Here is a 10,482-nt window from a genome sequence, read left to right on the forward strand (position 1 = left end):
ACCAATGAGGTGGCATTAAGTCAAGTCAAACTTGACTCTTCATCTTCCTCTCAAGTCAAGTCAAACTTGACTTAATCTCTCTCATGGTTGATCTAATCCAACCATTTAATTCAAGTCAATTTAATATAATGAATCTAATTCATTTAATTAAATTGATTCAATGAGTCATAATCTAAATTAGACTCATTAAACACATGAATCAACTTGAGTCCAACTCAATTAGCCCAATTAGGATTACTCTTAATCCAATTTGATTCATTACATGAATCTAATCCTCTTGGTTCATCATATGAACCTAATCTCCATCTAATTGTCTTTAGTGTGTGACCCTATAGGTTCTTGTAACGTTGGCAATGCCCCTAAACCCATTTAGGAGCATAAGTAATGAGCGGTATCTAGCAACACATCATTACTACCCAAGTTAAAAGAATGTTGAGATCCAACATCACTTTGTGACTACTAATTGTGACTCCTCACAATATATGACATTGTCCTTCTATCCTAGACATCTAGATTGATCAATATGAGGCATAGACCGTGTCATCCTCTAATCAATCTAAATCTTGAATCTCAAGTAGACTCACTCAATCAAATGAGCTCAACATCTCATATTGACTCATTTGGGCATGACCATGCACTTAGTGGTCTCACTTTATCAAGAATATCGATGTCACTCTCGTCATATAGGAGGGATAGATCCCATCTATATCACTCACATCCCTCCATATAATTTGTTACATACCCAGTAATCGCCTTTATAGTCCACCCAGTTACGGGTGACGTTTGAAGAAGCCAAAGTACGTAACTCCTTATGTAGGGAACCATGGTGACTTCAGGTCCAAGGACTAGTAGTCATACTAATAGCCACATGAGAAAGTATATGACACTTATATAATGATCCATGATACTTTCTCATGGCGGGTCATTCAGTATACATTCTCCAATGCATACCCATGTGTCAACTTAATATCTCCATATCCATGACTTGTGAGATCAAGTCATCGAGTTGACCTACATGCTAGTCTCGTCGCATTAACATTGTCCCTGAATGTTAATACTGGACTAGGAATGATTAAGAGTAGTGTTCCCTATATCATCTCACTATCGATTCAACCAATCGATTGATATAGGTAAGAACCTTCTACTCAAGGACGCTATTATATTTAGTTTATTTGGCACTAATACAAGTAAGTATAATAACCAAAAAATAAATGCCTTTATTTATATAAGAATATGATACAACAAGTCCATAATACAATCATCAAATGATTGACTTTAGGGCTCTAACTAACAATCTCCCACTAGCACTAGTGTCAATCAGTGTAGGCTCTAAGCCCCAATGACCTAGTGTGACCATCATGCTTTCTCTGTGCCAAAGCCTTGGTCAAGGGATCTGCGATGTTAGCCTCTGTAGGTACTCTGCAAATCTTCACATCTCCTCTTTCGATAATCTCGAATGAGATGGAAGCGCCGTAGTATGTGTTTGGTCCGCTGGTGTGAGCGAGGTTCCTTCGCCTGTGCTATAGCTCCATTGTTGTCACAATAGAGCTCAATAGGGTCAGCGATACTGGGAACCACCCCAAGTTCAGTGATGAACTTGCGGATCCAAACTGTCTCCTTTGCTGCCTCTGATGCAGCAATGTACTCGGCCTCTGTCGTAGAATCAGCTACTGTGTCCTGCTTCGAACTCTTCCAGCTCACAGCACCAACATTTATGCAAAATACGAACCCTGACTGCGATCGTTAATCATCCTGATGGTCTGGAAGCTGGCATCACTGTAACCCTTTACAACTAGCTCATCATTGCCTCCATATATCAAGAAATATTCTTTAGTCCTTCTTAAGTACTTAAGAATATTCTTGACCGTTATCCAGTGACTTTCACCTGGATCTGACTGGTATCTGCTCGTCATGCTCAAAGCATACGAGACATCAGGTCGAGTACATAGCATGACGTACATGATAGATCCTATGGCTAAGGCATAAGGGATCTGATCCATGCGGTCTCTCTCCTCTCTAGAAGAGGGACCTTGAGTCTTCGAAAGACTCACGCCATGTGACATCGACAGAAATCCCTTCTTGGAGTTCTGCATGGCAAATCGAAGGAGTACCTTGTCAATATATGTACTCTGACTTAGGCCAAGCAATCTCTTAGATCTATCTCTATAGATCTGTATGCCAAGAATGTGAGATGCTTCACCTAAGTCTTTCATTGAGAAACAACTCCCTAGCCAAATCTTGACAGACTGAAGCAAAGGGATGTCTTTCCCAATGAGTAGTATGCCATCCACATACAATATGAGGAAGACAACTATATCCCCTACAACCTTCTTGTAGACACAAGGCTCATCTTCGTTCTTGATGAAACCAAACTATTTGATTGCATCATCGAATCGAAGATTCTAGCTCCGAGAAGCGTGCTTTAGTCCATAAATGGACCTATGCAGCTTGCATACTCTGCTAGTATGTTGTGGATCTACAAAACCCTCAGGTTGTGTCATGTACACATCCTCGAGTAGGTTTCCATTCAGAAACGTAGTTTTGACATCCATTTGCCATATCTCATAGTTATGGTATGCTGCAATAGCAAGCATGATCCGAATGGACTTAAATATCGCTACTGGAGAAAATGTTTCATCATAGTTAATACCATGAATTTGCTTGAAACCTTTAGCCACCAAGCGACCCTTATAGATAAGTCCATCCATGTCAGTCTTTCTCTTAAAGACCCACTTACTCCCAATGGGTTTTACCCTTTCAGGTGGATCAACCAAAGTCCATACTTGGTTGGTGTACATGGATTCCATCTCGGATCTCATGGCCTCTAGCCATTTCTCAAAATCTGGTCTCATCACAGCTTCCTGATAGGAGGTGGGCTCATCCTCTATGAGCACAACGTCATCATGGTCAGACAAGAGAAATGAGTATCTCTTAGGCTGACGACGTATCCTATCAGACCTGTGAAGAGGTAGGTCTACTTGAACTGGTTGTTGTTCCTCAACTCTTTGTGGAACAACATCATCCACAACACTTTGTGGTTCCAGTTCAACTTCCATCGAGGCTTCAGTGCTATTGTTCACATCTTGAACTTTTTCAAGATCGAACGTACTCCCACTAGTCTTTCTAGAAACAAAGTCCCTTTCTAGAAATACCCCAGCCTTATCCACAACTACCTTGTGTTGACTGGGAATGTAGAAGTAATATCCCTTCGTTTCCTTGAGATATCCAATGAAATAACACTTGTCAGATTTGGGTCCCAGTTTGTCCAAGACTTGACGTCTAACGTAAGCCTCACAACCCCAAATCCTTATAAAAGGCACCTGGGCATCTCTCCCAGTCCATATCCTATATGGTGTCTTTATTACATCCTTAGATGGAACTCGGTTGAGAATAAAGGCTGCCGTGTCTAGAGCATAGCCCCAAAGATACATAGGAAGATCTGTGTGACTCATTATAGATCGTACCATATCTAATAAAGTACGATTCCTCCTTTCGGATACACCATTCCATTGTGGTGTTCCAGGAGGAGTGAGTTGAGATAGAATCCCACACTCAGCTAGATAGTCATGAAACTCATGACTAACGTATTCACCACCTCGATCTGATCGAAGTATCTTAATACTCTTGCCAAGCTGGTTTTGTACTTCATTCTTGAATTCTTTGAACTTTTCAAAGGATTCTGACTTATGTGTCATAAGGTACACATAACCATATCTACTGAAGTCATCAGTAAATGTAATGAAGTACCTATAACCACCTCTAGCAGCGACATTGAAAGGGCCACATACATCACTATGTATAAGACCTAACAAGTCAGTCGCTCTCTCACTGTGTCCACTAAAGGGAGTCTTGGTCATCTTACCTAGAAGGCATGACTCGCATGTCTCATATGATTCAAAATCAAATGAGTCCAGCAAACCATCTCGATGGAGCTGGGATAAGCGTTTGTCATTTATATGACCTAAGCGACAGTGCCAGAGATAGGTTGGGTTCACGTCATTTGACTTGAACCTCTTGGTACTTATATTATAGATAGGGTTCTCAAGGTCTAGAATATAGAGTCCATTAATCAGAGGTGCACTACAATAGAACATTTCATTTAAATAAACTGAACAACATTTGTTCTTTATAATAAATGAAAAGCCTTTCTTGTCTAAACAAGAAACTGATATAATGTTCTTAGTCAAGGCAGACACATAACAACATTCATCTAATTCTAGTACAAGCCCAGAGGGTAGAGATAGATAATAAATTCCTACAGCAACAGCAGCAACCCGTGCTCTATTGCCTACTCGTAGGTCTATCTCGCCCTTCGTCAATGCTATGCTATTTCTCAGCGCTTGTACATTAGTACAAATGTGAGAAGCGCATCCGGTATCTAATACCCACGATGAAGAAATAGAGAGGTTGACTTCTATAACATGTATACCTGAAGTAGAAATCTTATTTATCTTCTTCTTAAGATCTTCCAGGTATCCTGTGCAGTTCCTCTTCCAGTGCTCTACTTGTCCTTGATACAGTTGACGAAGATGTACAACCATATCATAAGCACCCATTAACTCGTGTTGCTTCTGAAGCTCAGAATTCATGGTTGCGAGCATGAGACAAGACACATCTAATGTGTCATCTTGATGCTTCTTGTAAGCATCTTTGTCTGCTCCCGTGCCATTGGCAGGAGGAGCCTCCGGAATGGGCTGCTCTAGAACGTACAGTTTACGTTCTTGTGTGAGAACGATTCTCAGGTTCCTATACCAGTCCAGTAAATTTGCTCCGTTGAGCTTGTCCTTTTCAAGGACGGAACGCAGGGAGAAAGAGTTCGTATTTGACGTCATGGTTATCTACAACAGAAATGCAGAAAAATAAATATCATATTCTATTAATTATTTAATTAGGCCTTTAAATTTAATGATGCTCCCACTGAATTCTATAATTCATGTGGGACAAGATCCACATCATACTACGCCTTGAGTTAGCTTTGGCTAAATCGCCCAAGACTTAGTATGATTGGTAGGTAACTAATTACCAATTACATCTCTATGCAGCTCTTGTTTATAGGATCAAGATCCGCATTTATATTAAAATTCGAGTTAGCTTTGGCTAATACGCCCAAGAGTTAATATAAACGTGATTTTGTCCTATCTACCAACAATTGGAAAAATGCCTATAGTTAAACTTGATTTAACTAGTTATACTCAATCCAATTGAGTTTTACTCACCCATGTGTTGATAGGCGGGACTAAGATTGTCCCTCCGTACCCTACCAAGATAATATGTATTGCTCTGCTTTGGCAGATTCAACAACACATGTGATCGAGGTAGTGATAGGTATCACGACACGGTAGGCATTAGAGTTGATGCGATTGAGATCTAATCTAATCGAGAGGGTGCATCTTGTACACGATTTAGATCTAATCTAATTGTTAGACACTAATTAATTACTAATCATGCATCACATACACACAAGCAATTAATTAAATTAATTTGTGATTAGTCATGACCCTACTACGATCTTCTCAAGCCAATGAGAAGATCGGATGGTCAACTTAAGGTCAACAGCTTCTCAAGCTTCTCCCTTTGACCACCTTGTGATGCTCGCGCCCTCCTCGTAACTCCGTCTCGAGTGGACCTTCCACAGCTCCAATTTTGTACATTACAATTTTGAAACTTGAGTTGCATTCGATTCTAAACTAATTTTACAACAAGAATAAATGGAGAAAGGCACGACGCGCAGGTCGCGTATCAAATATATAGCACACACAACACAAATGACGGCGCGCAGGCCGTAATATGAATTACAACACAAATCCAATCAAATTGGGTCTTTTTGGGCCATGACCATCACAAATTATACATAATCCTAAATTATGTAATTTTCATAATTTTCTGTCATTTTAATACTAATTTTTATAATTTTTACCAGTAAAATTTCCCGCGGTCCCGTTTAGCGATTTTCGGGCGCAATCGTGGAACAAATCCCCTTGCGGGGCCAGGGGCATCGCCCCTACTCGTGATATAACCATCGCGAGTGTTCCTAAGCGATCCTACAGCACCTTAGTCCGCTGTCCCAAAACGATTTGGGGCGAAACCTTGCCGTTTTGGAAAAATCTTCTCGGTAGTCGATGCCTACAAGTGTCTAAACACTTGTGCTTCGCTTCTACGAGAAAAATACCCATAAAAACTATAAAAATCATAAATTCACAGAAAGTTACAGATCTGTAATTTTCATAAAAATACAAATTAAAACTCATATTCGCTTTGCACATGGCTCTGATACCACTGTTGGGTTTTTCGGGTCGCAAAAACTGCTTTTTGTGCTGCGGAAACCCCGAAACCCCCCGCCACCGGATCCGTGCGAAGAATAAAATTTCGTAAAACTTTGAATATAAGTTTTCTAACCTAGATCTACACTAGATCTACAAGGAGAAGAGTTTACCTTTGATGCGATGCCCTTTGCGTATCCCGCTCGTCCAAGGTTAGCCGGATCTCGAGAGTATCAAAGTAGATACTCCTTTATGTGTATCCACACGAACAAATGATGGAGAAAATAACTAAAAGGTGTGCTAGCACCCTTAGAAGTTTCGGCCAAGGAGGTGGAGGAGAGGGAGAAGGAGATGAGAGCTTGAGAGGAGGAAGAAGATGAGAGTTACTTTCACAAAATGAAAACTCACCATGCAATTTATGTGGCCGACCACATTAAGAGGAGTTGTAACCTCCATGGAATGTCAAGAGTCACAACTCTTGGTAACTCCCATGAGGTGGCATCCCACTTAAGCAACCATGATGATGTGGAGCATCATCATTGGCCCACTCAATGCCAACTCACCAATGAGGTGACATAAAGTCAAGTCAAACTTGACTCTTCATCTTCCTCTCAAGTCAAGTCAAACTTGACTTAATCTCTCTCATGGTTTATCTAATCCAACCATTTAATTTAAGCCAATTTAATATAATGAATCTAATTCATTTAATTAAATTGATTCAATGAGTCATAATCTAAATTAGACTTATTAAACACATGAATCAACTTGAGTCCAACTCAATTAGCCCAATTAGGATTACTCTTAATCCAATTTAATTCATTACATGAATCTAATCCTCTTGGTTCATCATATGAACCTAATCTCCATCTAATTGTCCTTAGTGTGTGACCCTATAGGTTCTTGTAACGTTGGCAATGCCCCTAAACCCATTTAGGAGCATAAGTAATGAGCGGTATCTAGCAACACATCATTACTACCCAAGTTAAAAGAATGTTGAGATCCAACATCACCTTGTGACTACTAATTGTGACTCCTCACAATATATGACATTGTCCTTCTATCCTAGACATCTAGATTGATCAATATGAGGTATAGACCGTGTCATCCTCTAATCAATATAAATATTGAATCTCAAGTAGACTCACTTAATCAAATGAGCTCAACATCTCATATTGACTCATTTGGGCATGACCATGCACTTAGTGGTCTCAATCTATCAGGAATATCGATGTCACTCTCGTCATATAGGAGGGATAGATCCCATCTACATCATTCACATCCCTCTGCATAATTTGTTACATACCCAGTAATCACCTTTATAGTCCACCCAGTTACGGGTGACGTTTGACGAAGCCAAAGTACGTAACTCCTTATGTAGGGAACCATGGTGACTCAGGTCCAAGGACTAGTAGTCGTACTAATAGCCACATAAGAAAGTATATGACACTCATATAACAATCCATGATACTTTCTCATGGCGGGTCATTCAGTATACATTCTCTAATGCATACCCATGTGTTAACTTAATATCTCCATATCCATGACTTGTGAGATCAAGTCATCGAGTTGACCTACATGCTAGTCTCGTCGTATTAGCATTGTCCCTGAATGTTAATACTAGACTAGGAATGATTAAGAGTAGTATTCCCTATATCATCTCACTATCGATTCAACCAATCGATTGATATAGGTAAGAACCTTCTATTCAAGGACGCTATTATACTTAGTTTATTTGATACTAATACAAGTAAGTATAATAACCAAAAAACAAATGCTTTTATTTATATAAGAATATGATACAACAAGTCCATAATACAATCATCAAATGATTGGCTCTAGGGCTCTAACTAACACGCAGAACCAACAAAATTAGTTTCAAGCACAGATTAATTTAACTCTACTTTTTTAGTGTGAATTCCATCTTTTGTTCTTGAATCAGTAGGAGCTTTAATTTAACTCTTGGGCTTAGTAGAACAGAGATGATTGATCGAAAAGAAAAGGTCACTGGAACAAAGAGGGTCGATCAAACAAAAAGGGTTGCTGTAATTGTTAAAATAATATGAGATATGAGCATTTTTTTATTTAATCTCGTATTTGACCTTTAGAGGTGGTTTTATACAGCTTCCAGACACTTATAGGATCGGTTATATTAACGGCTTCTATATGTGAGGATTTTTTTTATTTAATCTCGTATTTGACCTTTAGAAACGGTTTGTCATGGTTTTTAAAAGATACTTGTAGGATCAGTTATATTAATCACTTCTATATGTGTCCAATTGCAATGGTATAACAACTGTTTCAACAAGAGATCGACCGAAACCGTTTTGAGAGCGTTTAACATAGACCGATTCTATTGGTTCTGCTTTTATAATCATTTTATCGACCGTTACTAATTTTTCGATCCTAATATCCATTTTTTTTTAGTGTTTTTTACATGCAATTGTTCATTGTATCAATTTTAAATTCTTAAATTAAATTTTAGTATCGGAATTTTTATTTTTGTTAGTGTTGTTTGTTGTTGTTTTTATTAAACAATTTTTAACCTGCGCTTAATAACAATGGGGAGTGCAACAAGTTGCGTGCTTAGCAAAGCTATTTACTGCTGTTTGTTTCACTAGATGTGCACTTACTAAAATTATTTTTGTAATATTTTTCTGCATGATATATAAAAAAAAACTCCCATAGATTAAAATTGTATTTGGGCTCCACACGCAAACACATGCATTTTAGGAATTTCCAAGTTTGGATGCGTTCCTAATTAGGATATCAATTTGATAATATCTTAGGTAGGGCTGCAAGTAGGTTGAGCTGAGCCGAATCGAGTTTGAATTTGGGTCAGCTCAAGCTCAAGTTCAAGAAAATTAAAAAGACTCAGCTTGAGCGAGTTTCTGAATTTGAGCTCAAATTCGGCTCGGCATTTAATCATGGGCTCGAGCTCGACTTGGAAACAGTAAATTTAAATATAAAAATAAGTGTGCAAATTGGAATTCAAAATTTTAACCTTTAACAATCTTATAAAACATTTTAGCCACAAATACCTCCTCAACTTATTAACTTAATTTTAAAATAATAATTCTTTTAAATATTAAAATATTAAATTAGTCGAGTTCGAACAAGCTCGACGAGCCTTCGTGCCAATATTAAATAGGCTCAAGATCGGATCGAATATTAAATGAACTAGCTCGAGCTCGATCAACTTTGAAATTAAGTTGAGTTTTGACCGAATTATTCATGAACGACTTAATTTAATTACGCCCCTAATATGAGATATCCACGACAATAAGTGACGTAATAATATAAGGTAAAAGTCAGGGTTTCCTTTCTATTGAAATCGTCAAAATATACCTTCATTCATTTATTATTAAAATAATATCCCATTTTATCAGGTATATTTTACTTTAATGTTATTATAATAATTACCAGTTCATATCTGTTATATAATTACAATAACTACGATTCAATAGAGAGTTATATATAATTATAGTAACTATCATTTTATATAGTTACTATAAATAGTTATAATAGTTATAAGAATGTAGCTTTTACAAATGTTGATTATAAATAAAAAATCAGTTATAATTTATAAATATTATAATATAATGTTGACAACATTGATCAAAGATAAATGCTTATATTATGATGATTATATAGTTGCTACGTCAATGTTATTAAGATTGATAAGAGCCAAAGTATTACTATAATAAATATTAACTAATGTTCACTAAATATGAAGTCTTCCTATTATAATATTTAAACATTATAACTGTTAAAATACAGTGTTATTAATATCGATCAAAATTGAAATGTTTCTATAGTTATTAAATAGTAGCTATTATATATGAATCGATTCGTAACTTTTAATTGATTGCCCTAATAAATTCAGGAGATTTCTCTTTGCGAGAGAAAACTACCTAATCGATTACCTTAATCGATTCATCAAGCTTCTGTTCTCTCGTGAATCTCAGGTCAATTAATTGCCTCAATCAATTATTTAACCGTCTGTTCACGAGAAACCTTGTCCAATCGATTCCGACCTTCACTGTGTTTTCACAAAACACTCCCAATCAATTAGGGTTTGGGCTAATTGATTGAGTTAATCAATTGACCAACCCTAAACTCTAAACTTAAATTTAGGATTCCTTTACCTAACCCCAAAATCAATCGTGACTCATTAAGACTTCTCGTTACCTAGTATCTAGTCAACCTTTATGTTAGGACTTGT

Source organism: Zingiber officinale, chromosome 7A (genome assembly GCF_018446385.1).
Source record: "Zingiber officinale cultivar Zhangliang chromosome 7A, Zo_v1.1, whole genome shotgun sequence".
NCBI lineage: Eukaryota > Viridiplantae > Streptophyta > Magnoliopsida > Zingiberales > Zingiberaceae > Zingiber > Zingiber officinale.